The 26,279-nt window shown below is 36.1% G+C and overlaps 2 long non-coding RNA genes across 4 annotated transcripts in view; one reads left to right on the top strand and one right to left on the bottom strand.

Moving 5' to 3' along the window:
* Positions 1–1,316: 1,316 nt before the first annotated feature.
* Positions 1,317–26,279, top strand: part of LOC140635174 (uncharacterized) — a 72,751-nt gene continuing 47,788 nt past the window's right edge. For 2 of the 3 annotated variants that reach the window (XR_012032509.1, XR_012032508.1), the window contains exons 1-2: positions 1,317–1,438; positions 15,420–15,471. This is a non-coding gene — a long non-coding RNA (uncharacterized lncRNA). The remainder of the gene's footprint in view (positions 1,439–15,419; positions 15,472–26,279) is intronic. The other variant, XR_012032510.1, reaches the window with a different exon arrangement.
* Positions 10,299–13,559, bottom strand: LOC140635173 (uncharacterized). Its single transcript, XR_012032507.1, has 3 exons — positions 13,465–13,559; positions 12,227–12,292; positions 10,299–10,494 (listed from the first exon to the last, which is right to left on the bottom strand). It is a non-coding gene; the product is annotated as an uncharacterized lncRNA (long non-coding RNA).

Genomic DNA, 26,279 nt, shown 5'->3' with positions numbered 1-26,279 from the left:
TGGGCCTTTTGCGAATTGAATTCAGATATTCTACAGTTGTTTGCTAATACAAACAAAGCCGTCCTGAACTTAAATAAGCCTGTGAGTGCAGATGTGTACATCTATATTCTTTTAGAAAAAAATCATAGAAGTGGAAGTTCTGAGGGAAATTATTATATACTTCAGAGAGTTTACGGTTTTTACATCTTCTTTAATGAGCTATCTATTCATGTCTATATCTCATATCTCCTTTACTTTCTTTCTTGATTAGGAAACATGCTTTATGTAACAAAAATGTTAACCCTGGCTGTTATATATATTGAAAATAGTTGTGCTAGTTTATCTTCATTTTTTTTAAGTTTCTTTCTTTCTACAGATGTTTTAAAATTTTATTTGGTAAATCTATCAGTATTTCCAAATATCAGTTTGTTTTCCTTCTTTGATGTTAGAATCATATACAAAAGCACTTCTACACTTTAAAATTACATGAATATCCACTAATATTTCTTCTATTATTTGAAGTTTAAAAAGTATGTCTGTGTTTAAATTATTTGCAATTCAGGACACCTGGGTGGCTCAGCAGTGGAGCGTCTGCTTTCAGCTCAGGTCGTGATCCTGGAGACCTGGGATTGAGTCCCACGTTGGGCTCCCTTCATGGAGCCTGCTTCTCCCTCTGCCTGTGTCTCTGCCTCTCTCTGTGTGTGTCTCTCATGAATAAATAAATAAATAATCTTTAAAAAAATAAATTATTTGCAATTCGTTTTGGTATAATATGTGAAGTATAACCTAATTTTGCATTTATAAACAAAATGATTTCCTACTTTTTTGAGATTGCCTCTGTATCATGTACTAAATCCTGATAGGAAGTATGGCTGGTTTCTAGACATTCTTTCTTTTTTATTGATCTATTTCTGTACCAGCATCATACTGTTTTAATTTTTGAATTGTAAAAATTCATAAGACAAAGAACTAAGTATGTCTTTCTTTTTTTATTTTTGAAATGAGCTACTCTATCATTTATTTTGTTAGAAGAAATATAGTATAGGTTTTTCAAGTTCAGTATTTGGAAAACTTACTGAAATCATTAAGGTTTAATTCAGAAGAATTAGTTTCTCACAGAATTGTATCTTTTCAGATAAGAACATAGGACATTGCTCTATTTACTTGTGCACATACACAAACTCATGCATGTAGGTATGTAAATATATAGCTAGGTAAAGTGTTGTAGACTTCTTTGACTAATACATTTTTTCTTATTTCTTGATATTTTTTATTTTGGTTGCCATGGCAAATGGAATCTCTTTTTCTTTATGTGTTCTAAGTGGTTATTGCAACTGTATTGGAAAGCTTTAGAGTTCTTTATTTATTCTGTAACTAAACCGTACTGTATTTCATTGTTAGCTCCCAATAATTTTTTCTTTGATTCACTGAGTTTTTGGAGTAGACAATCTTATAATCTGTAAGTAATGGTATTTTGTCACTTCCTTTACAGTATTTATAGCTCTATGTTTTTATTATCCTATTTCATCAGGTAGAACTTTGGAAACTTGTTGAATAATAGCAGAGCTAGCAGGCATCTCCATTTTTCCCCCCAGAATTTATTGGGAATGCCTCTGGAGTTGTGTAGTCAAATAAGGTGTGCAGAGTTTCAAAAACAAGTTCTTATATGTATTCTTAGTTCATTCTGAAGTTTCCTCTTTTTCACTTTAGTCTGTTTACTTTAAAAGCAAATAGATTTTAACTTTGTGAAACGCACTTTGGCATCTATTAGGTTAATCTGTTAGGTTTTTGTCTTCCTTTTGACCTATTGATGGGAGAAATTATATTAATTCCTGTGCTACCAGGTGAATCCATCTTTTTTTTTTTCTTTTCTTTCTTTCTTTTTAGAGAAGGTGGTGAGGGAGAGAGAATCTTTTTTTTTTTTAAGGGAGAGAGAATCTTAACTAGGCTCCCCACCTAGTGCGGAGCATGACACAACCCTGAGTCAGTCTCACAACCCTGAGATCATGACCTGAGCTGAAATCCAGAGTCAGATACTTCATGTACTGAGCCACCTAGGCACCCTAGTTGAACCCATCTTGCACACCTGGAGAAAATGTTATTTGGCCATGACATATCATTCTTCTTATATGGTACAGAATTTAATTTGCTAAAGTTCTGCTTAGCATTTTTGCAGCTATGCTTATAGGTGTGATTATTCTGCTGTCTGTGTGTGAATGCATATGTGTTTGCATACACACATGCTCTTTACCAAGCATGGTATAAGGTTTATTCCTGCTATATTAAAGTGAACTGTAAAAATGTATTTTTCTCTATGATTTGTAACAATTTAGATTTCATGAAAATGTTACTGTCCCCTGAAGATTTGATAGATCCACCCACAGAACTCTCACCCAGATTGCTTTGTATTTCTAGTCAGTTTCTCCAGGATCAAAAATAATGTTCTTCCCATAATCTACTATGTACCTATCCAGCCTCTACCATGCTGAGGTCACCAGAGAGACACAGGAAAAGGTCACAGAAAATCCACATAAAAAAAGATGGTGCACAAAGCAATTCATTCTAAGCCCAAACGGGTGGAATACACAAAGCATTTTGTTGGAATTCAAACTAATTTAGCAAATAGTATTGGCCTCTTTGTCTTGGAAAGTCTTTTGTTGTTGTTCCTTGTTTTGTTTTGCTTTTCTCTGAATGAGGAAGGACTTCAGCTTCATCTCAGACTAGCCACGCTGAGAAGTACCAACAGCACCTGAGCTGTTAGTACAAACTGCTGTTGGGGATATTGACTTGTGCACTAGAAGCACTGGAGGATGTTCTAGCAGAATTGAAAAAGCACACGAGGGCTATAGTGTTGAAAAAAAACCTGGAGTCAGGTGTCCAGGGACCCTGTAATAAGTATGGTCCTTCCATCTCCAATGACCTACTTCTATCCATAGATGCTTTAATGAAAACCTCCAGCCCTTTGACATTAAATGTCAAATAGATAACTTGTAGTATCCCTTCCACTTTTTTTTTTTTTTTTTTTTTACTCTTTGAGCCTTTGAGTTTTAAAACCTTGGAGTGTCTCTTGCCCTCTAGAATGGGGCATGGGGCATGATTTGACCCAGGACTTGAGTGAAGAAATGATTTTCACTTTAGCCTTTGTAGTCCATTTCATCACTTAATCATGAACTTCCAACTCTTTGTGAGCCAACAATAGCAACAATAATGGTTTGTATAAGTCACATAAGAAAAAGGCACATCTATATCATGAGTCTATTTACAAAGGGAATTATAGAAGATGTCTGCTTACTAGAAAAAAAATCACCTAAGTTAAGACAGTGAAAGTGCCATTAAGTCATTTTTCCATCCCTCAGAACCTGGCAGGGAATTGTTCCCTGTGGTGCATTTTCCTGCTTCTCTTGCAGCCAGGTTTTAAACATCTTAAGCTATAGCACTACCTTCCCCTCCCCTGAGCAGTGACTATACTGCCTCATAAATCTCTTTGGTCGGAATTCTTTCCAACATAACTCCAGGTCCCTTGTGATGGATTCTTTCTGCCCCTGGGAGGCCCCTTCGTTTTGTCATGTGCTAAAGGAAAGAAAGCAGGAATTGGATTGTGCAAACATCAAAAAGCAAGTCTTGCTATCCTTCGCTTACTTTCTTAGCTGTAAATTGAAAACGTTAGATCTTATAGAATGCAGCACTGACATTAGCACACAGGAAACCTCATAAAGCTCAATTAGTCAAGCATTCCTGGTAAGTTCCGTGACAATGGGAAACTTGAATTTTTTATTCAACTCTGGAAACCCAGAGTCTAAAAGAGTGTCTGGCAAATAGTAGGTGCCTAATAAATACATGTTGAATGCCTGTATAAATGAATGGATCACCACATGTCAGGCAAAATATTATGCCCAGTGGGGATGCCAATAAAATAAACATATGGGAATGCCTGGGTGGCTCAGCGGTTGAGTGTCTGCCTTCGGCTCAGGGCATGATCCCGGAATCCGGGATTGAGTCCCACGTCAGGCTCCCTGCGTGGAGCCTGCTTCTCCCCCTGCCCATGTCTCTGCCTCTCTCTCTCCTTCTCTGTCTCTCATGAATAGATAAAATATTTTAAAAAAGAGAAACATATGACTCCTGCCTCACAGAAAACTATGTCCAATTGTGTAGGCATATTTATACTGGAAATTAAGTAGTTTGTGGGTCATCAGGGTTTAAGAGCTATTCTGCAGATTCAGAGGCTATGGAGATGAGGCACAATGTTAGTGGAAGTGGGTCCTAAGTTCATCTAGGGTTGATGGGCAGGTTTTAAATTGCTAGAGGGGAGGGCCAATCCATAAAAGAGACCACTCCTATTTCCATTTGTCCCCTTAACTACTTCTCAGTGCAAGTTTACCTAATTCAATCCACAATTCCTAAGAACCTGGTTTTATAATCTACAATTGAGAAGATGTTAGTCTTTATTCAAATGACATTGCAGCCAGAACCCTAACTGGTAAATCAATGGAAACATGCTGCTCTGATACAAACTACCAAGCCTTTGCGCTATACCCCAAACAGGTTCCCAGAACCTCAGTGACCCTTAAGATCAGTCTGGGGGACACTTGCTATCTGTTAGCAGGTGAGGAATTCTGGTTCTATCTCTCCACCCTTCTCCATATACAGGACTTTCCACCCACAGCTAGCCAGCCCTCAACCCAGCTATTTAGCCTAGGAGTATTTTCTGTGAGCATGTGACAACCCAACACCTAGGAAAGAAGCACAGAGAATCTGTCTTCAGCTAGTGTTGTTCATGTCTATGTGTGTATTTGTGTATATGTTTTTCCATTGCAAATCTCTGGATAAATAGTATGCAGGCCATCACAACATCCCAGAACAAGGAAGCATGGAGCCCATGCGTTGTAATTTTTTCTGTCAGAACAGCACGTGACTGTGGGACTGGCTCTTTGCATAAACTCTCAGGTGATTGCTCATAAGGTAGGTGAATTTGGGGTATCATCAGAATCCATCCTTTGCCTTAAATTGCCTTCTGCCTCAGTTTATCCTAAAGCCAGGAGCTCTCACATTAGAAGTCAAATGTAAAGAACCCCATTTTTTAGAAAATACTGACAGGAGAGATTATACATTAAATTTGTGTTACTTGTTAACATCTTTGCCTGAATTAGTTTATCAACTTAGCTGTCCAGTCACCGAGTTAAACTTTAATGAAATGAGACATAAGAAAGAAATATCTGATTTCTTTTGTTAATGAATTGTGTTCCCACAAAATTCATATGTTGAAGCCTTAACTCATATTGTGACTATAGTTGGAGGTATGGCTTTTAAAGAGGTAATTAAGGTTAAATGAGGTCATAAAGGTAGGCTCCTAATCAGGAGAACAGAAGTCCTTATAAGAAGAGGAGGAGACACTCGGAATGCACAGAGAAAAACAAGTTGGCAAAACGAAAACGTGGCCATCTGTAAACGTAGTAGAGAAGAAGCCTCAGGAGAAACCATACTTGTGGACATCTTAATTTTGGATTTGCAGCCTCCAGAATGGTGACAAAATACATTTCTATTATTTAATCCACCCAGTCTATTGTATTTTGATATGACACCCCTAACAAACTAATACAATTTAAATTTTTATTATTAGCTTATTAGTGTTACCAATCTTTAGAATAACCCTTCAAGTCTCACTTTTCCAACTCCCTTCCCCCACAAAAAAGTAAAGAAAACAGGGACACACAGCTCTCCCTGGGGTTCCATTTATTCATCCTTATTATAGCTTTACTATACGGGGTTGAAGATTTTCTAGTCATTCACCTGGTTGTACCAATAGATTGAAATTATTTGGTGGTAAGGACTGTGTCCTTTTCAGTATTTTATTGCTGGCCTGTAGCACAATGCCCATCATATGGTTACACACTCAAAAAATGTTGAATTTAATCAAATTTAATGTATTGAAAGATTGTTATGCATATTTTAGAGATATTCTAAAGTCATCATTTTCCCTTCAAGAACCCATAGACGATGACAATTAGCATCATGATTGATTTGTTTTGTTATTGTCAAGTGGTTCTTTTATTGTTTTATCTTGTAGTAAGTCTGGAATAAGAGAACATTCTACCAGATAAACGATGGTGCTATATTTATAATTGTGTATATCAAATAGTAAAGTTTCTATAGTCATGTGCAACTGTTCCACATGCTACACAAAATTTGCTACCATGTCACATCAGTGGTTAAAATCCCCAAGGCCATCTTATGGCTTCCAGAGAAACATTCCAACAGACATGTTGGCAGATGTGCTTAGTCTTAACATGGCTCCCACCTAATTTTTTTAAGCCTTGCTTAGCTGCTCCATTGCTTTTTTTAATTTTTATATTTATTTTTATAAAATAAAACTTTTATTTTTATTTTTATTTTTATTAGGTAGGCTCCATGCCCAGCATGGAGCCCAACACAGGACTTGAACTCACAACCCTGAGATTAAGACCTGAGCTGAGATCAAGATTTGGACACTTAATGGACTGAGTTACCCAGTCTCCCCATTATTCATTCTTTTTAGAACACACCACATTAAACCTTCAAGAAATTCACTATTCCCTCCCTTTGTCCATCTGGAAAAACTCAATTCATATTTTAAAATTCAGTACAAATGTCATATTCTGTGAAGCCTTAAAGATGATGCAAAGCAGATGGTTTTTCCATTATTTTCCCATAGCATTCTGAATATTCACTGAATGTACAGTTTCCACCTTCTGTTACAATTTCATAGAAATGCCAGCCCCCAAAAGTTCAAAGAAATACTAGTAATAACAACATACCATCACTGAAGATGAAACAATTGTCAAGAAACTTAATAGAATTAGATGATGACTTACAGCCTTTGTTTGGTTCCCTATTTTTGTTGCCTAAGATTTCCAATGTAAAACAGATAAGGCATGATAATCCTCCTTTACTAGGTATGCCTTAAGGAGGACTGAGACTAGCGTGGCTTTCAGATTTACAGAAAACTTGGTTCGCTGCAAGATGCTCATCTTCATAATACACATTTTGGTGACAAAATTCTCAGATAAGTTGAAGTTTTTCTGTTGCACCATTAGTTCATTTCCTTCCTTCTTCCAATTGTGTGTCCTTTCTGCATGATAATTGGACAGAGTATTATATAATTCTCACAAGCAATATACATGCCAAATATGATGTTCACTACCAATTTGGAGATTCTTATTCTCAGAGGGCTCATCCAACTATTTTACCTTTGCCCTATGGTGTTTTAGTTTAGTTTTTTATGACATAAACCAACTGCTCTGGAAAATTCTGAGATATACAAGATGTTTCTGACATCACGGAATCCAGTATATTGCTTACATTCATGCGAGGCTTCCTAAATTTCCAATATAAATACATCATATTAGGACTAAAATTTCATAAAACTTACATATTAAATATAGGGACACTGTGGGAAAACATCTAAAGACAAAAGAGAATACAATGCAATGTAAAAGAGTTATCCAAGTCACAAATAAATCAAGGTTTACTATAATTTACAGACATTCAACATCTTGTTCTTGCTCCAATAAATTAGTTTCAATTCATTTTTTATTGTTTCCATTTCAGAACCCTCAATCAGATATGTATCTGCACATGAGACCTACCTGCTTCTATACTCATTTTAGTTTAACTCCACCTGCAGAATAAAACCCAATCTCCCCAGCAATCCATTGCCTTCACATTGTGGCCTGAATTCAGCTTTTAGGATTAGGACTCCAAAGCTTAACCCCACTCTACCTGTATACATGATATTTTATCCTAACCAGACTCCTTGAAAATTTCCAAACACAATATATCTTCATGCCTCTGGGTGTTTTTTTCCTTCTAGCTGTTTCTGCTGCCTGAAATACCCTTCTACACCCAGGTCATGTCTATTCATTCTCAGGGTCCAGCTCAAATTCAATCTCTGTGAATTCTTTACTCCTTCACAGTTAACATAAACTAATTGTTCTTCAGTGGTGTCAGAACACTACACATAGTTCTTTGTTTTCTACAGGTGATGTGCTATTTGACATTTTCATATAGTCTCCATCCTCCTTATTATATACTTAATATCCCCTCTCTCAAGCATCTAAGTGGCGATTTCCCTTCTAACCATCTACCTTATGTTTTCCACTCCTGTAGAACAAAGTGTTATCCTATTTCATGTGAACCAGTCTATGTTGGATATAGACATTAGGATTGTCAGAACAATTTCCATTTTTTTTCATAATGAAAGATACAAATATTTAAAGAACTGATAAATTTTACACAAAAAGGTATTTGCTACTAACAATACAGGAAAAGATATTTTCAAGAGAAACAATAAAGTAAATTTTACAGAGACATTTCAAAAAGTAAAAGCAAAGTTATCTCTTATTTTTAAGGCAGGAGTAAGCTATCATCCTAAATTTTCAGAAATGAGCTCTATACTGTGACTTCAAATTGAAGTCTCTAAAAACTTAGGTAGTAGGAAATTTTGCACTTGCGGCAGCCTAGTATCACAGCCCACCTTACACAATTGAGAAAAATGTGTGTGAGCAAGTACAGAGTTCACAAGGAAGGGGAAAAAAAAGATGTATCTCTGAAACTCTTACGGAAACTAATGTGAGAAAAAAAAATGGAAACTAATGTGAGGAAGATAGTCTTTGGGATAAAGTGGTTAAGGTCAACATTTGTCTGGTCTAACAGGACAAATCTTTCCATGGATAAGTAAAATTAACTAAGAGACCCTAAGAAGTAACAACCTAGGGACCATAGTGACTGAAAGAAAATATGTTGAAAATCATTCTTCAAAGACTCTGAGGAGTTCTATGGAAAAGAAATTCATTCATCTTTGTTTAACCAGCATTTCACAAACTTATTTAAATGTGGAACACTGTTATTTTTCTGCAAAGTAACCTATCCAGCCGAGTTTAGAGAATTCTGCCTGCCAGGGCTCTCCTGATGTTTACTTTAACCAGATGTGTGTGTGTGTGTGTGTGTGTGTGTGTGTGGTGTGTAGAGTAGGACCCTGCATACATTGGAGAAGATATCTGATGCCTTGGACATTTCCTTCTTGAGGAAGTTTGATAAAGAATAAGAAGTCTCAGTTCTTACTCAAGCCCTGCTCTTTCTAGTTGAGGGAGACCATCCTTACTCTCCATTAGCTCTTGGTCCTGCCAAAAATTGGAGACAAAGAAAAAAGACAGAGAAAATTAAACATCAGAGAAAAGAGAGAAAGAAGAATGGAGTGTAAAAATGAAGAAATGCCTTAAAAACTGAATACCAACAGCAAAACATAAAAAAGTCTCTGCCAGATGTAGCCAGCTAAAGTCTAACCGAAGTTTCAGCAGTGGGCATTCCATCTGTCATATCAAAACATTTTCAATACCATCTACCAATACAGCACTAAATTCTGGACTGCCATTAATGTCAACCCATTTATAATTTTGGCCCACAGCAGTACAAAAAGGCAGATGACAGCCTACTATTTCACACCTGCTGTTGAAATGAATAAAAATGACTGAAACCCTTAAAAGCAGAAAAAAGAAGAAAGGGAAAAATAAAGCCAACAACATTGCACAATAAGGCTGGAGAGAATTCCCTGCCTGCCTTGTGTTTTGAATACCAGGCTTTGGCTGATGTGTCCTTTATAGATATAACAGCAGTAAACACAGTGTGCCCCAGGTCTGGAAGCTGACCTGCTTGGGAATAATTTCTTCTCTCTCTGCACTTTCATGACTTCTACTGGTCCACACTCTCTCTCTCTTTGACATAAATGAATATGATACACATTTTTCTATAACACCCCTTTGTGAATTTTGACATACATGGTATTGGGAATCTTCTGAGGGACCTATGCCTTCTGAAATGTTAATATTATTTCTTGTACTTCTTTTGGATTCTCTTTACCATTCTCTCTCTAAAAGTATGCCGCACAATGTAAGGACCATAGAGTGTTAGATATTGGCATGGCATCCGATCTTGCTTTCTTCAACCCACCCAACTATAAGTGGAATGTTTCATATAACTTTGAATAATTAAATGCTATGGTTTCTAATCTTTGGCTTTCTCTGACCTGGCCAAGTGTAGTTATAACAGGCAGCTGACTCTCAAAGCATGGATGGCAGATCTCTGCTTTTATTATAATGTTAAGATATCATTTGCCTTTTTTGCTATCTTGACATTTGCACTGATGGTACTAAAGCTATGGGGGGTGAAATTTCTGGCACCTAAGCAAATAATGTTTGTTTTTTGTCTAAAAAATTATCTAGTGGTTTCAGTTTAAATCTCAGATTATTCATAAATCTGTGATTTGGCCATTTCAAGAACAAAGAGAAGTTTTTAGTACATTCAGAGTCTCTTAATGCAGCACAAATCCAGATTATGTAGAATGATATTGAATGGAAAGTTCCACTCCTGTTAGATTAAAATCAAAATCACAGAGCTGAAAACAAATCCCAAGTACATTCCATTCTAAAGTCGTGATGCAGTGCACGTTCCTCTAGAGCTCAGTTCTCTTTCTCAGAACTCAGGCTATATATAAGGAAGATGAAGAATTCAAGAAAATTTACTTAACTTTGAGATAACAATCTTGGAAGATAATGTTATGACTTTTTCTTTTCTCTCCCTGTTGGGGGGGGGGGGAGTGTTTCAATATCAATATACAATTCTTTGTAGAGCTTGGTGGTATCTGCCAGAAAACTGATTCTCATTACCTGGTTAAGCATCTATTAAGACATCATTCTAGCTGATCTGACCTTGGAACTATTTGAGCAGGTGAAAAAGAATTAGAATCTGTAGACAAAAAGAAGGGACATCCATGCATTCATATCACTGAAGTAGCAAAGGTGTATAAAGTAAATTTCCCTTGAACAATTGTATGCATCAAGCATACACAGGCTTGAAGGGACTTGCATGTATTTAACTCAAAAGGCACCTCTGATATTGGAGGATTCCCCAACAGTAAAATACCTTGTATATTACCAAGACTTAGAATGAAAAGAAATAATGAGAAGCTAAGCCATAGAGGACATTCTCCACATCAGAAAACTTATCTCTTATAAGACTTAACACGTACCCCTCTGAACCACAACTTGAATGCCCACTACACATAGGTTTTCTATAGGTTCACAATTAAGTAAGAAATACTTGATCTTCTCTATCAGTTTCTTAGGAATCAACCCACTAAAGGAGAAAAAAAGAGGAAGTAGAAAGAGAGTGGTATTCAGAAGCAGGCCCCATTTACCACTACAGAGGTCCCTAATGGAAAGAATTGAGTTTTATCTACAAAAAATGACCTGTTCATTCTAGAAGCAGCCTCCTATGTTTTAAGACATGAGAAGATAAATTTAACAGCAAAATTGAAGGTAATAACCAGAAAAAGGAAATAAAACTATTTCTAATTTGTTCCCCCACTCAGTTCAGACTCCAGTCTATCTTTAATAAAGTTGGTTTAGATCTTAAATATGACAATAGTTACATTGTATATGAAATCCTAGTTCGCACATTTGTTCTAATAATATTACTCTAGATTTCCAAATATCCTAAATAAATGAAAATGTCTCCTTGTATATAATACAAAATGCCTACAAAGAAGCATTTTTGTATTTTTTTCCCATACAGCCAATATCTTCCTTTGAATCTCACTAATTCCAGCTGTATTGGTTTTTTCATGTCAATGAAGTTACTGTGAATATTTGTACCTGCAAATAACCAATATGCTATATTTGACCAAGTGCTGTCAGAATCCTCTAATTAAAAAGAATTGGTCTCTGAAACACTCATCCTTGTCACAAATAGGAAAACCTGTCAACAAGGCATATGATTTGTAGAATACAGGAAAAAAAAGGGTAGCAGTATTATCATCCATCATTACTTGGAGAACATGTAGAGGCAGTCTGGCAACATTTGTCCAGAGAGTGAACAGTAGGATACCTCAATTTTCCTGAATTATCTGCCTACTTTTGAAAGACTCTTTCTGAAAAATACATAGGTTGCCTTGTAAGCTTCTGTCAGGAAGCACTGAAGTCTCAAAAGTGAAACTATGGAATTGTGAGGAACCATAGAAGAGATCTTCAAAGCTATTTAATATAGCCTTCATAATTTACAGGTGAATAAATTCTAGCACTGATAAGTTGAATGACTTGCTCAAGGTCCACAGAACTGTGATTCAGACCTCTTAATTGCAATCTAGCCTTTTTTTCCACTAAGATTCCTGTTCCAAATATACATATATATGTTTTTACCTCAAAAGCATTTTACTTACCTCAGAAACATTTCCAAGTCTGAGTCTAAGGAACTTAGGTGAAAACGGGGGATGGGAAGATTCTTACTGTATAAAAGAACACAGACAACAACCAAATTGGTAACCTTTCTCTTTCTGTAAAGTACAAAAGTTAAAATTTGCAGCTGTCAAATAAATGAACATGTAAGAACAGAACACCATTTCACAGTTACTCTTAATTACATAAAATGGTACTTTCTAGGAACAAATGAGATTATAAGGACCATGGTCTCCACCCAATTCAAATTTATAGGCTATCATTCACAGGTATGGAATAATCCCAATATTGAGAGAGCAAAGATGATGGATAGCAATGGATTATTCTTTCCTCTAGGAAATATTAGGATCTGAGAGCTTAAAGCATAAGACAACTACTTAGATTCATGGTGGATATTTGTAATATCTTGCATAACTTGACAGTTCGTAACAATTGTCAAAGGAAAGAGGATCCGTAGGGGCTGGAGACCAAAGAGAATGTTGGGAAATAGATTGGTTGTTATTGTCAGAAGGGACTTGTTTGGTAAACTTAAGAAAAAATTGACTGTCTGTTGCTGAAAGAGTATATATAGCAGTGAATTGTGAGTGAGAATTGGGGAAGATCAGTCGCAAGTAATGCTGGGGTAAATAGAGAAATGGAACCAGAATGAACAAATGCATAAAGGCAGCCATGTTGTTGGGTAACAGTGGGTTTATCAAATATTGACAAACATGAAATGATTGTAATCAGTCACTGTCAAAGGAGAACAGGTCCCCTCCTCTCTTTTACAAATGATCCAATTAAAGGAAACATGTTGGCTATAAAAGTCAAAATCAACAATGCACTATACACTGACAACCCATCCAACATATAAAATCAATAGTGCATTCTGCTGCCATCCAGCACAAAGCGACAGTAGCAACTTCCCACCTCTTTAGTCAAATATGACACTGTATCAATCGATCAAAACTCAGTACTTATCGAGCAAGGCTTCTGAAGAATGCAAACTGCATTGTGCGTCAATCCCCCCCTTCACCCCCGCTCATTTTATTTCGATAAATTTTAACTTAAAGGCATAATACCTGAGAATGTTCTGTTGGCACATAGAGTATTTTTGTTTTTTGTATAATCACCACACAATTTGACACTGACTATATTTATGATAAGATTATAAAAACACTGTAGGGCTAGACATGCAAATGACATTGAATCGGAAACCATAATTTTAGTTCTGTCTCCATACCATGGCTTTGTCCAAATCCTTCATTCAGTGTGACAAACAAGACACAGGTGACTCCAATTAGTCAACAGGCTTTCAGTAGAACTAAAAATAATCTGAAAGGGAAATGAACAAGGATTGGATATGGAACAAATTGTGAGTTTGAGAGAAAAAAGGTACAATTCATAACTTAATATTTAGTGTAGTGTGAAAAGGGCAGTGGAGTGGAATCAGGCTCTGACTCTCTGTGTTCTATAACCTTGAGCAAATAAATCTTCTCTGGATCTGAAACTTCTATAAAGTTAAGGTATTAGACTCAGTGGACTGCAGTAACTATGCAAAGACCAAAGTTTTAGTAATTTAACAGTGTTTTTTAAACATTTCTGCTCCCCCCAAATATTCACAGTCAGAAATGCATCTCCATCATGATAGAGTACATAATATAACAAATAAAATTTCATAGACAATATTTACCAGTATTCAATGCAATGCTCTCTAATATTTTCTCTTCTATTAATTCTCATTTTCTTGATAAATGCTGATAAATCACAACGCTCAGTGTGAAAAACACTGTTTTATGACTCTGCTTTTCTTGCTTCCTTCTCCATTCCTCCCTCCTTTTCACCTTCAGAAGTATCCCTACCCTAAATCTAAAACTTTTATTTTTTGTATTTAGCTGAAGTTGTGTTTTTCTCTAAATAGTTTGTATTTCTCCATCCCATAGGACTACCACAATATAGGGACCCTCATTTTGTGCTCATCGGATATGTAATTAATCCCCCAATTCCTTAGCAAGAGGGTTTGAGAACAAGAGTCATGTGAAAAGGGCTTCTATTACCTGAATTTTTAAAAAAATGTTGGGATAATAAAAGGGCAATTGTATAGTTATTTATTGTTTTTTCCAATTTCTACAATGTGCTGAAAGTATGATTTAAGTAAAATTAGGGATACCAACATTTCATAGAGAGTATTCATTCAAGTAATGAAACTATAAAAAAGACTGGAAGGAACTATGTAATAGAAGTATTCTTTTATTTCTTGATAGGAAATTTCTATGTAATTTACAAATGTCTTTTATAATTTATTCTGCTTTCCATATTATGTTTTAAAAAAAACATGTGATACCTTGATAATTGGAGATACCAATATATAATTTTTATATGTATCACATTCCTGAGAACAAAAGACAAAGTATATTAGAAACTTTTGCAAAATGATTTGGGATAGCGTGTCAAATGTATATTGCATGTCTATCTATCTATCTATCTATCTATCTATCTATCTATCTATCTTTTATTTCCTTTCTTAAAAAGAGTTGGTAGTATACTTAGCTTGACTTTAGCCTCTATTGCCTTTGTATTTCTTAAGGAATTCAGTAGTAAAGTCATTTTGTTACTAGTGATAGTATTTCATTTTCCAAAACCCAAGGTAGCAATGTAAAATAAGTCATAGCCTGACTCCTACCTCTTTCCCTTTATCCAGCATGAATTTTAATATGTGTAAGTTATAGATACAATAGCTGCTACCATGGATGCAGGACTGATTATGTGTCAGCTGTTGTTTCTTCTTCATGTTTGTAATCTCATCACTCCTCACAGTTATCCTAGGAAAGAGTTGTTAACTGTTTTACACATGAAGAAACTGAGGATTGAGAGATTAGATAGGTAGATGTTTTAAGTGGTTAAATTCATTTAGCATGAATTTGAGCAACCACAACAAAAACAATCAGATGGTTTTTTCTCTTCATTTTGACTAATTTACAATGTTTGTTGCACTAAATCCTCATGAATTGTTGAGTTAGTACTATCATATTCATAACTTTATGTGCAAGAAAAGGAGACAAAGAAATGGCAAGAGAATCGGTAATGAAGAGTGAAGTGGTAATGTGTATTTAGTTCTCAATAAAAATTCACTTCTCTTCATAAAAATTTTAATCAGATTGTTTAATTTTATCTTTTAAACTTTATTGATTCCCATAGGGGCTTGCAGAATTTTGTCTCCAAGTTTCCTTCCCTTGCAAAAATGAGGCAGGTATGGGTTTACTAATGACTCTGCCTTCTTTTGAAAGACATTTAGGAAAAAGAAAAAAATATATATATATATACATACACACTTTTTAGAAATAGAATAAGGAATCAAAAATATACTTGTTTATCAATATTTTAGATTTTTGACTATAAATTGGCAAACAATAATAATGCTACAATATTATTAACAAAATATGAACAAATGAATCTGTTGAAACACTGCCAAGGTGGGACTTATCAGGTCACTTCACCTTCTCTTTAGTAAGTCTGCTCAACTATCCTCTCTACTACAAAGCGTTCTCTGGTTAGTACTATAGCATCTATATGCCATTGTGCTGTCTTCCTCAGGATTTTGTCTTATTCCATATAAAACTTTTATCAGAAATTCTCCTCTAGGATTTTGATAGATTCCTGTCTCACATTTAGGCTTTTCATATTTTTGTGTTTGGTGTAAGTAAGAAAGTGGTCCAATTTCATTCTTATTCATGTGGCTATCCAATACTCCCAACACTATGCACTGAAAAGACTGTCTTTTTTCCACTGGACATTCTTTCCTGCTTTGTCAAAGATTAGTTGACCATAGAGTTGAGGATCCATTTCTGGATTCTCTATTCTTTTTCATTGACCTATGTGTCTATTTTCATGCAGGTACCATACTGTTTTGATAATTTCAGCTTTGTAACACAGCGTAAAGTCTGTTATTGTGATGCCTCCAGTTTTGGTTTTCTTTTTCAACATTATTTTTGCTATTCAAGGTCTTTTGTTGTTCCATACAAATTTTAGAATTGTTTGTTCTAGCTCTGTGAAAAAATGCTGGTGGTATTTTGATAGGGGTTGCACTGACATGTAGATTGCTTTGGGTAGCATAGACATTTTAACAATATTTGTTCTTCCAATCCAAGATCACAACTAACACCAAAGAAATACAAACTTCTATATACTATAAGAGAATATTTTGAGCAATTATTGTATGGCAACAAATTAGATAATCTGGAAGAAATGGATAAATTCCTAGAAACATTTAAATCTACCAAAACTGAAACAGGAAGAAATGGAAAACCTGAATAGACTCAAAACCAGAAAAGAAATTGAATCAGTAGTAAAAAATCTTCCAACAAACAAGAGTCTAGGGATGCATGGCTTCCCAGCAGAATTCTACCAAACATTTAAAGAAGAATTAATATCTATTCTTCTGAAACTTTCAAAAATAGAAATGGAAGTAAAACCTCCAAATTCACTGTATAAAACCAGCATTACCTTGATATCAAAACCAAAGATCCTACTAAAAAGAAGAATTATAGATCAATATCCCTGATGAACATGGATGCAAAAATTCTCAACAAGATACTAGCTAATAGGATCCAACAGTACATTAAAAGGATTATTCACCATGACCAAGTGGGATTTATTCCTGGGCTGCAGGGGTGGTTCAACATCTGCAAATCAATCAATATGATACACCACATCAGTAAAAGAAAAGGATAAGAACCATCTGATCCTCTCAATAGATGCAGGAAAAGCATTTGACAAAATACAGCATCCATTCTTGATAAAAAAAAAAAAAAAAAAAAAAAAAACTCCACAATGCAGACATAGAGGAAATATACCTCAGCATAATAAGAGCCATATATGAAAGCCCCACAGCAAATACCCTCACTGGGGAAAAAGCTGAGAGCTTTTCCCCTAAGGTCAGGAACACGACAGGGATGTCCACTCTTACCACTGTTCAACTTAGTGCTGGAAGTTCTAGCCTCAGCAGACAACAAAAAGAAGTAAAAGGCATCCAAATTGGCAAAGAAGTCAGTTTCATTCTCTGCAAATGACATGATATTCTACTTAAAAAACCTAAAAGACTCCACCAAAAAATTGCTAGAACTGGTACAGGAATTCAGCAAAGTCACAGGATATAAAATCAATGCACAAAAGTCTGTTGCATTTCTATATACTAACATTTAAGCAGCAGAAAAAGAAATAAAGGAATTGATCTTGTTTATACTTGTGCCAAAAATGATAAGATAACTAGGAATAAACCTAACTAAAGAGGTAAAAGATTTGTACTCTGAAAACTATAGAACACTGATGAAAGAAATTGAGGAAGACACAAAGAAATGGATAGATATTTTTTTAAAAAGACTTCCATGGATTCATCATTAGAAGGAGCTGGTTGGAGATAATGAAGAAGAAAGTTACCTGAATTCCACCTTCCTCAGAATATGCAATATGCCTTTTAGCATACTCCCAATGAAATGAAACTATGTATAGGAAAGCCCATCACTAAAGATTTCTCACCTCACTTTCTGGGTGGAATCATCCATGAAACCTGGGATGATTAGAATTGGAAGAGACCTTAGAAGTAAACCATTTCAAGTGACAAAATGAAGATAACAGTTTATGATATGGTATACAAGGAAATCTTCCTTAAAAACATCTAAGAAAACCCCTGAATGATCTCATAAATGTTTTTAAATTCCATCTGCAAATCCTTCTGGGTACCATGAATGTTTTCTTTGATCTGCCTGTCACAACTAGAAAAGACAAATGGGTCAAGCTCTGAGTCCTCAGTTCCACATCAACATACACAGCAACTGGTTCTCAACAGGGGGGTTCCAGATTAGGTTTTCTAGGAGAAAAACATACTGCTGATTAAAAGCATTGATCCCAAAGTAATTTAGAAACATAACCAAAGAGATGAGAGAGATTCTATATGTTCTTCTATTCTACTCTTTTCTGTGTTGGTGTATCTATTCGACCAATGCAGTGATCTCACACCTTAGGTATGGAATATATTTAAGAGTGGTGGTGGTAAGGAATTTAATGAGGCACTGAGGCTATTTTTTTAAAATCCATACCAGTATGAAGGCCTTAAAAAAAGTTCACTTTATGGTCAAAGCACTCAAGTTAGCAGGCCTACAGTCATTTCAGTGGAGTGAGCCATTTCTGGGACTGCTTTTTGGGATTACCTTCAAAACAAAGCATGTTGTTTCAACAATTCTCCATTACGGCAAAAGTGTGTCTTTAAACATGGTTTTGGTTTTTCACAATTAAAATGATAAGTGGAATTAATTCTGATAAGTGTGAAATCTGAAGTTATAAAAACATTTGGACTTTAAACAGGCCATGGTTAAAAATTAATGAGAGGGATTTCTTTTATGTGCTGCTGGGAGCAAATTCTGAAAGGAATACCAAGAAAGATTTAGATTCTGACTGCAGGAACTGATTGAATAGGTGTTGTTTCTTAACACTATCAAATTGAAAGGCTAACACTGATTTGGATACAAGAAATGTCTTGCTGTAGGGGAGACTCCAATTTGAACCAAAGAAACCTGGATTAGAATTCCATTTCCTCTATTTCCGATTTGTGGGACCTGGAAACTTAACATATCTGCAACTCTCTTTCCTCATCCGAATACAGGCTCTTTTGAGAGAAAAAATATGCTTTGTATAAAGCACCAGCTCAGTTTTGGTCATGATATATGCTCATAAATTATAGATAGACATTATCCTTAATATTAAGGTACATTTGTTTGGACTATTTATATGGACTATTTATAGTTTGTAGTCACATTGTTATTAGGCTATGTACTGAATGAATATATATATATATATATATATATTCATTTTTTTTTTTTTATCTCCCTAAGGTAAAGGCCTGATCTTAGCAAAAATTTCAGGTAGATTTTGAAAGATGCCTTTTCCCTTTCTAACAAAATTTCTTTTCTATGCTACTTTCTGTGGTATATACCTCTTTGAAGATATTCATATGCTTTTTCTAAAATGACCCCTCTCATTTTTCAGCCAGGAGATTTGAGGCACAGAGAACCTCCCTGCTTTATCCAAGGCCACACACAAGTTAACTGTCTTCTAGCAGCAAGTCAAGTGATTTTGCCACTCTACCATCTGCTTCTTACCCTACCAGAGTATTTTTAAAAAAATATTTTATTTATTTATTCATGAGAGGAGAGAGAGAGAGAGAGAGAGAGGCACAGACACGGGAAGAGGGAGAAGCAGGCTCCATGAAGGGAGCCCAATGCGGGACTTGATCCCGGAACATGCCCTAGGCCGAAGGCAGGCGCTAAACTGATGAGCCACCCAGGGATCCCCCCTACCAAGGTATTGAAAGGATTAACATTCACAATGAGCCATCTTTATGTATCTAACTAAACCTGTTTGATCTTCATACCCACAACCCTAATATTAAGTATTATAATAGTCTCACCTGACTTGTGAGAATACTTAAGTTTGGAAAGGAACTGGCACAAAGTCAAACGGTGAGAAAGCAGCAAAACTGGGTTTGAATCCAGATCTTCTTGAAAGAAAACACAAATTCCAACATGTCATTTACCACAGAGATAACAGAGCATGGGTGCGCCAGGCTTTAAGAAGCTCTAAAAGACACTTGATGCTATGAAATATGTGAATCACGTGAATCAAAATATGATAGTGGGATGACATTTGTTCATGCTCATCCCCACCTCCACTGTTCATATTCCAGTTCTAGATGTAAGAGATATGCAATCATGTCCTTTTCCTACAAAAGCTTTCTTGCAGCTCGTTGTTGAACTCCACCAGTCATGACCTGAAGAGTGGAAGGGCCACTGAGTTTTGTAGTGATTGAATTTAATGAGTTCTGTAGCCAAGCCATTATATAAATGAGTATATATTAATTTGTTTTTTCCTTTCAAACTTAGCCATGTATGTCTTTAGTCTTTGAAGTACCAGAGCCATTTACCTGTCTGCCTTTTAGGGACACTGATGAGACATTCTCCTTCTCTGTATCCATATTTAGTACTTAGTCATAGCCTCATCAGACACTGGTGTACATCCGTAGTCAAGCTCATTGCCCAGTGAGAAAGCCTGAGTAGTTCAGAGCAGTACTGTCCCAGTGCTCAAAATTGGCTCTGTGTGCGAAAACTAGGAGATTGGCTTTCATATGTAGTGGTCATTGGGGTTGGTGAACAGATGTGTCATCCCATCACATTAAATATCTTCTAAGAATCAGGCTCTAAGGTAGTATAATCCTCCCAGTTCCCAACTATGACACCCTGTCTCCTCTGTCACAAGACTTGTGTCCATACTTTCTTGCCTTTCTTTTGCACCGGAAGTTATAGACATGGAGGAGCTAAGGAGAGAAGGAGCCAGGGATACCTTGGTAGGCTGTTAGTGAAGAGCCCTATAGAAGGAAATATGACTTAAATTAGCCCAGCATCTGTGCTCAGCATCTCAGATTCTCAAACCCTTACAGGGGTCAGATGGACAATAGAGGATTTGAGGGTTTGCAGATCTGGTCCAACATCTTTCTACCTCAGCAGGGCTCACAGTGTTTAAAATGCACATATTCTTTAATAAATAATGCATGGGGGAGACACTTTTCCATAGTAGCCACTCCATAAATGTCTCTTGGCTTGACCAATGGTCTAACAGAGTAAGTATTATAAACCATCTAGCAAAGTGCTGGCATTTGAAAGCACTTTTTATACTCCAGCACAATGTTAGGTACTCTGAAATACATTAGAAGTTTATGAACAGCCTCGGTTACAATTAGCTAAAAGAAATTGCGTGTGGTTTACTTTTCCACTGGAAAAAAAATCCCAACCTCAGCCATTAAATAAAAGGAGAAAATTCATTTCAGCTTCATTTTCTCTCAGCCTGTATATTAATATCTTGATTTCCCTGATAGTATCTAGGCATAAAAGTTATGTTTCCAATTTTTCATTTAGATGAAAGATATTCCACATTGCCTGCTACACCACTAAGGACTAAGTAAATGCTCTTCAGCTTTCCTTTAAAAAAATAATAACCCACACTTATTTGGATGATTTTCTCTACCGTGGCTGGAGAGAAAGCAGTATTGGGGCTGTGGCAACATTGTTAACCACACAAATGACCTTCTAATTGCAAAGACCTCCTGTCTCAACTGGGATATCACTTCTAAAATCATATCCTGGTAATTTATTCTCTCCATTCCCTGAAGAGCTGGCTTGAGGTCAATGTCACCATGTGAGAGACAGCTTCTCTCTTGCTACAGCTACAGTAAACTGTCATTTTCTTTTATTCTTTCATTCTCCTTCCTCCTCCCTTACTAATCTGTTTTAAAAGGAATTTCACATCAGACATGGTCAAATGATGATGATTTCATCTCCTCCAAATGGCCCTCCCTGGAGATGATTAACCAACAATTATGAGTTCCCATGAGATCACAGAGAGGGCCTCTTAGTTGGGGACCAACCACCCCAAAAGCAGACCATGGAACATCAGAAATGCAGTAGTTTCCAATAAATTGCAGAAGAGTAGATGATGGCCAATTATCTTACCTTTTCCCCTCTCTGGAGTATGATCTTACCATTATTAAGATGAAGGTTTGGACTAGAAATCACAAATCTCTCCAGTTCTGTTAGAGAAGTGATCAGAGTGGCTTTCAGCTCTATATCCCACTTTCTATCTCAGTCAGACTAAACTTCTCTAAACATGACTTTCCTCGTGTCATTCACATACCCCAAATCTTTCCAGTTTTTTTTTCTCGCCTGTATAGTCCATACTTTTCTGCCAGCTTAGGGCTCTCTGTAATCTGGCTCCATAGGACCTGTCTCCTCCTGTCCATTAGAAACCTGCTCCTTCTCATCCAGAAATCTCTATCCCATATCTGTTTTTTACTCCATGACTTCATTTATTTTGTTTCCTTCTTAGGCATGTTCTCTCTATTCTCTCCAAAAGTCACCAATATTTCATACCTATCTTGGTTTTCAGCTCTTCTCTAAGGCCTTTCAAAATTTTGCTGAAATTTTTCTCTAAGCCAGAGTTGGTAAACTTTTTTGTGAAGTGCTATATTTTAGGTTTGGGGGATATGTAGTCTCTATGGCAACTACTCAACTTCATGGTTATAATGAAAAAGTAGTCATAGATGATACATAAATACTTGAGTATGTCTGTGTTCCAATAAAACTTTATTTACAAAAGCAGGTTCTATGATATTTTGCATTAATACTATGATATTATATGACCCTTACTATCAATACCATGAGATACTCTGTTATTTATTGGGTTAAATGGAGTAACAATGAGTAACTAGACTTTTAAGTTTTATAAGTGTAAGAGTATGTCTTATAAGCCTATTACATACTTTATAATAATCATTATAGTACTGAGCATCTAGATTATGGTTCATATAGATTCTGTTTTGAGTGGTTTCTTATTTTTCATTCAATGATCTCATCTATAAAATGGCAGGTTTGGATTAAGACTTCCTCTATCTCTGGCATTTGATGGAGCCAGAATAGAAAGGCTTAAACTTTTTTAAAAAATTAAATAATGGTTTTCTTTCACTTTAAAAAATTATAGTATAGGGGACACCTGGGCGACTCAGCAGTTGAGCGTCTGCCTTTGTCTCAGTCCTGATCCCTGTCCAGGGATCAAGTCCCACATCAGGCTCCCCACAGGGAGCCTGCTTCTCCTCTGTCCTTATCTCTGCCTCTCTCTCTGTGTGTCTCATGAATAAATAAATGAAATCTTTTTAAAAATAAGAGATTAGAGTATAATACACATAACCTAATATTTGTCATATCAACCATTTTTAAATGTATAGAACTCAGTGCTATTAAGCACAGTTATGAACACTGTTGTGCAACCATCATCCTCATTCATCTCCAGACTCTTCATCTTGCAACAGTGAAACTCCATACCCAAAAACCAAACTTCCCATTTCCCTCTCCCTTTCATTTGCTAGTAGCCACCATTCTACTGTCTCTATGATTTTGACTACTGTACATGCATCCTGTAAGTAGAATTATATAGTAATTTGCTATTGGTTTATTTCACTTAGTATAGTGTCTTTAAAGTTCATTCATGTGTAGCATATGTCAAAATTTTCTTCCTTCTTAAGACTGAATAACAACCCATTGTATATATACCTTTTTCTTTATCCCTTAATCTGTTGATGGGCACTTAGGTTACTTCCATGATTTAGCTATTGTGAATAATGCTGCTATGAACACAGGCATAAAATATCTCTTCAAGACTCTGCTTTCAGTTTTTTTGAAGTATAAATTTCTTTTCTTTAGCTAGTTTTGCATTTAGTTTGTTCTTTTTTGAGTTTACTGAGTTGTAGAGATGGTAGTTTATTCAAGGATCTTTTTTTTTATTTTTTTGGTTGTTTTTTAATGTAAGCAGTTATAGCCATAAGTTTCCCCCTTAGAAGTGCCTTCTTTTTACCCTGTAAGTTTTAATATATTGTGTTTTCATTTTCATTTTAAAGTACTTTCTAATTTCCATCATTTCTTCTTTGATTCATTTCTTTTTAAGTATGTTGTTTAATTTCTATAAAATTTTAAATTTTCCAGTTTTTCTTCCATTAGTGAATGTCATCCCATTTTAGCTAGAGGGATTACTTTGAATGAAGTCTATCTTAAACTCTACTAAGATTTAATTTATAAAATACCATATAGTCTATTCTGGAAAATGTTTGGTAGGTACACTATTTGGTCTTTCTCAGGGACATTTATGTTGGTTTATTTTTTGTTTTTAATGGGCTATACTTCCCTGCTTCTTTGTATGACTTTTTGTTGTTGAAAACTGAGCATTTGAATTTAATAATATGTTAACTCTAGAAGTCTGATTCTTCCCCTTTCCCAAGATTGGGTGTTGTGTTTTGTTTGTTTCTATGGGTGTAGTCTTTATGTTTCTATGCAGAGCATTAGCTTGAAGTGTAAACTTAAGGTCTTCTTGGGTCTTTTCTGAGACTGCACCTTCTTATGGACATGTGGGGTGACTTCTGAATCTCCCTCATATATGTGGTTGATTTTCAGTGTCCTGTTCTTTAATATCTGACACCCAAAAAGAGAAAAATGAAAGAGGAGAAAAAGGGTGCCTTTCTTATAAATCCCCCAGAAATTGCTTTAGCCTGAAGATGAAAGGCTTACAACCATGGGAGTGGAGTGCAACAATGACTGCCCATCTCTTTTGTCTGGAACTTCCACACTAGAAGTAACAATCAGCAGTTGGAATGCAAATCCCTGCTATTTGGAGGACCACATCCTTATTGCACACCTTGACTCCTGTAAACGATGTGCAAGCTGCTCCAGGAGCATGTACACAGCTGCCTGCCAACGGACTGAAGGGTGGGAGATGGACAGTTCCTCCTGTGTTTAGAGCTGAAATTGACTGAAATAACAATTCACCACTAGAGGCTTCCCTTGGAAGTTGGAAGGCTTCAATTAACTCCAGAGTTCTGAAGTAATCCATTAGATTCTGCTAATCCAATTGTTGTCTTGGTGCTTTTTCACCATCTTCCCAGAATCCTCTTAAAGCCTTAACCTTTTTTTTTTTTTTTTTTTTTTCCAGTGTGAATTGGAGAATTTAGACACTGGTGTGAATTGGAGAATTTAAATATCTTCATAAGGGATCCCTGGGTGGCGCAGCGGTTTGGCGCCTGCCTTTGGCTCAGGGCGCGATCCTGGAGACCCGGGATTGAATCCCACATCGGGCTCCCGGTGCATGGAGCCTGCTTCTCTCTCTGCCTGTGTCTCTGTCTCTCTGTCTCTCTCTCTCTCTCTCTCTCTCTCTCTCTGTGTGTGACTATCGTAAATAAATAAATAAACTTTAAAAAAAATAAAATAAATAAATATCTTCATAAGCTTCTGTCCTTCCAGGAAACTCCAAAAAAACCTAAGGGCTTCTCTCTCTTCACCCACAAAAATTAAGTTTGAGGTTAAGAAAACTGCATAACTGAGTTATGGAGTCAACCTCAAGAAACTTCAGGAGAATCCAATACAAACATTATAAGTTTAATATTTTATCAATAGAGCATCATTGTATTTCACATAGTAATGAACTGAGTCCTTAATTTGTATTCATTTGAGTTACACACTCACACTTTTTTTTTTCAAAATATGACATTTATTTGTGGTCCTAAAGCAGGAGAATGGAAATCTCTCTCAGAAATCAGAGATTTTTGCTAAAAAGAAAGTCACCTTTCTAATACAATGTTCCCAAACTCCTACCACTGGGTTTGGGCAAGTCAGGACCTGCTGATGTAGTGGGCACAGAAAGGGATTGGAGGTGGAGACTGATGGGGAGAGAATTGCACTGAAGGAGGAGGTATGAGAAGAACTATGTTCTTCCTTAAATTTAACCATAAAAGAGCCTTAATATACATTTTCCCCCATATCCAAGAGATAAAGAGTCTCATCAGATATCTTCTTTTTCAGCCCTTTGATTTTTCTGAGGACTCAACACTATTTAGTGTTATATCAGTGCAGCAATAACCAAAAATTCAGCAATCTGAAAAAGTTTAAATTTTTCTTTTTTTTTAATTTTTATTTATTTATTATAGTCACACAGAGAGAGAGAGGCAGAGACACAGGCAGAGGGAGAAGCAGGCTCCATGCACCGGGAGCCCAATGTGGGATTCGATCCTGGGTCTCCAGGATCGCGCCCTGGGCCAAAGGCAGGTGCTAAACCGCTGCGCCACCCAGGGATCCCTAAATTTTTCTAAGTAAATGACAGTGATTCTCTCTCTCTCTCTCTCTTTTTATTTTTTAATTTTTTTTAGAGACGAATGGGAAGAAGCTACTTTCCTGCCTTCTTAAACATAACCCAAACATCACAGTTTAAATCTTGGTAATGCATGCTTAATGTCACAAACATGAGTTTTTATGTAATCATAAAATACCTTATTACAGAGGAAGGGACTGCCTATCTTCACATTACTGCATGAGACTACCCTATATCTTAGGGTAATTTGGTCCTGTATTGGGCTTTCTTACAAGTGTTGTACTGCCCACTACTACTTCAAATTTCTTTTCTCCTCTTGCTAGTAGC

This window comes from Canis lupus, chromosome 6 (genome assembly GCF_048164855.1).
Source record: "Canis lupus baileyi chromosome 6, mCanLup2.hap1, whole genome shotgun sequence".
NCBI classification, from domain to species: Eukaryota; Metazoa; Chordata; class Mammalia; order Carnivora; family Canidae; genus Canis; species Canis lupus.
This window is presented reverse-complemented; position numbering and strand designations above follow the sequence as displayed.